The following is a 3504-nucleotide window of genomic DNA, read 5'->3' on the forward strand; positions in this document are numbered from 1 at the left end:
GTTTAGTTAGATAAAATTATTTTTATGTTTATTAAATTATTTTTAATTCGTAAACAGGTCATATCAAGTCACCACGGGTTGACCCGAAATCGACCTGTTTTCTTTTCGGGTTCAACCCGATTTTGACCCGAACTCCCGAAACGTCAACCCAAACCCATGAATTTAGTGTTAGGTTCGTATCGTGTTTTCAGGTCGTATCGAAAATTGCCACCCCTACTTGTGCCTAACACTCAGACAACAAAAGAACCTAGACTAACCTCATAATTGGGACAATTTTTCGATATTCACAGGCACTCCAAGATCAATTTCTTAAACCTAGTGATTCCAGATGTAGAATCCAAAAAATTCTAACAAAAAGCTATAGGAGATATATTTTATAAAACTAATGTAGATGGTGAGCCAATTTACACACATATACAAGTATGTGTAGGAGAAGAGAAACAATAGCAATAATGATATATTAAGCACACACCATAATAGCAAGGCTATCAAATTCCACTCTTCTTAACTAATATAATAATAAGATTCCCTATTTATAAATTACATGATTTAGTAAATAAGTCTTACAACCATGAGAAATTTTCTAATAAAATAGTAATTTCTATTTAATAAAATTACCGTAACTTGAATCAAATAAAATTATTAAAACCTTAACTTCACTAAAAGACTGATAAATAATAATATAGAAATTTCTATCTTCGAGGATTTAATGAATATGCCAACAGTTATCCATCGTTAGCTTGAAATCACCTCATTAAACTTTTCCGAATCTAACGATTGTTACGGATTGTTCTCTCTAGTCTACTGCAGCTAATAATTTAAAGCGCTCTCTCTTGTGTTCCACAGCAGATTTTACCTTTATTTTAAGCCTAAAAAAGCTGAATTTAAAAGCTTCTCTTGAGCTGATCATGAAAATAACTTCTAGCTTTTTGAAATATGGAAAAGAAAAATTGATTTCTCTAACAGCTTTTTAGTATCAGCTTTTCATGATAATTTTATAGAAAGCTAAAAGTAACGAGAACAGGTCTGGAGCAACAACAATTTTTTCCTTTAAACCAAACTATCTCAAAGTGTATCATAGTTACAGAAAATATGTTATCCGGTCTTTGGGCCCAAGAGTTGCCTTAGATTTATTTTCTTTAGATATTACACCTCTAGACTCTCGATTAGTTGAGAAAAAATCTCACTTTTTTCACCAATCGTACCAAATATTTTGATCAGTTATATTTTGCACCCCAAACTTTTTTATCTGCCTTACATTGATCCAATAGTTAATAGTGTTCAAAAACATCGAAGGAAAATAGCACGCTAAAAGTTATGTCAATGAATTTGGTTTTACCCAAATACAACCTGGACCCATCACGTTTTTCATAGATTTGGATCCGAATTTTCAATTTCACATCCTTTGTAGACCAAAACCTTGTAAAAGAATTATAATTTTGGGTAGGTTCTAGGTTGGCATAATTCAAGCCTAAATCCATACCCAATGCCAAACTCTACGCCACTATTATATAATTGTCGATTATGCTTTTGGTTTTTAAGCTTATATGCAACACTTTTTGATATTTGATTTTATTTTTTGAAAATACTTTTCATTAGCTTTCAATTGCATTTATTTTTTCAGGTTGCCAACCAATTGCCAATTAAGTTTTAAATTTATAATATTTAATTGTTACATCATAGAAATACCCATGGGTAATCAGTCCTACTAAGGTCTGGATCTTCTTTTCCGAACTCATTAAGGCCTAGGTTTGCTCTGAATAAATTTACTTATTCTAGGTTTAGATCTAGTAAATCCAGTTCAAATCCTCAAGCCTATACACAAAAGGATCAAGTTTATGTCAATTAATCCTACTTTACATTCCCTGAACTTTTGATTGATTCTTGCATATGCAGCTTAAGCTTCAATTTGGGACCTTTTGTACCATAGAACGTATAACCCGTGCTTTTGCCCAATTAGTGATGTTGTTCAAAAAAATTAATAGGATCGTCTTCAAGTGAACATCCAAATTATCTTTAACGGATACTATACGAAAAATAACACCCCCCACATTTATACGTCAAGGAAAATTTTTCACTAAGGGAAAGAATGGAAGGGGCATTTCCAATGACGAAGCCACATTCAAGTGAGGGTGAGCAATTGCTCCCCTCAACTTTGAAAATTTCTCAAAATTGGATTGAAAAAATGTTAAATTTTTAATCTTGTCCAATAGTTGCACCCCCTAAAAATTTTTAAATTTCCTATGCTCCTTTGCTTTTCCCCTCTACGTTCTTGAAGTCTACAATTATCACTTAGTTTATAAATGATGGCATGTATGAAATGAAGCCAAGTACTATTTGAAATTTTAGGGGAAAAATAAATTTTAAAACTTTTGGTTCACAAAAATGAACTTAAAGATTTTGTCGTCTACCATACAAAAAAATTGTCATCTACTTGTTATTATTGTAAAATACTATACAATCTTAACAAAATTCACGCAACTATGATACTGGTTATTAAAGTTTTTCGACAAAAATTTTTGCTTTAATCATAGTAGTTGTCCCCCAAACCTTAGGTCCTAACTCTGCCACTGAGTATTTCCCTCCATTTGTCTAACAAATCTAGTCCAACTTCATTCTGCTTCTAGTGACCTATAAACTTTCACAAAATGAGATCTTATCTTTGAAAATATTATTCCTCACATTGTCATTTTTCTTATATTAAAAGCAAGTCTGAGATTCTGAGTCACCAATATACAATGCACGCAACAAATTTGTCTAGTGAGGTCGACTGGATTATTAGGCTCCCATTTTAGCCACGGCAAGATGGTCTCAACTAGGTAATTGCACTAAAAAAAACACTGGGTAGTTGCATGAAGCAATCTACTTCATTGGTATTTTTGAACTTTTAATATCTTGATATGTTATGACTATTTGAAAAAAAAAATTGTTATGATGAAAAATTGAAGCTTGATACTCGGGCAGTGATTTCTGTCAACTTCTGAAGGGTGTTAACCAGTTATTAAAGCGAAACAAATAAAAGAGTTTAGGATGCAAGATGTCCAATCATATATATATATAATAAAGTCGTATCCTCATACTTATCCCTTCATATTTTCTCTTTCCTACGTGGCTTAACGAGATGACAAGTAGTTTCCTACGTGGCTTACTTCTTTTTTGTTTGGATATATATCAATTCTTATTTCCTATAAAAATTCTTAATATTATATGATTCTTATTTCCTACCCAAAAAAGGAACTGGAAAGTAATGCAATATAAATAAAAGAGACATAAATCTCCTCTATTAGATATATAGGAATAAATGATAATATATTTTTTATAGTGTCCTATTCTTTTTTTTTTTAACAGCTTCATCATAGATCCTTTTTATTTTAAAATAATCTACCCATATATAGAACAACATACAAACAATCTAGACATGGAAATTAAAGAAAGTTAGCCCAAGAAAGTTTTTACAAGACTCACAGTCCCCATGCATAATTGATGTGCAAAGAGAAATGGCAC

This window comes from Coffea eugenioides, chromosome 6 (genome assembly GCF_003713205.1).
Source record: "Coffea eugenioides isolate CCC68of chromosome 6, Ceug_1.0, whole genome shotgun sequence".
Classification (NCBI taxonomy): domain Eukaryota; kingdom Viridiplantae; phylum Streptophyta; class Magnoliopsida; order Gentianales; family Rubiaceae; genus Coffea; species Coffea eugenioides.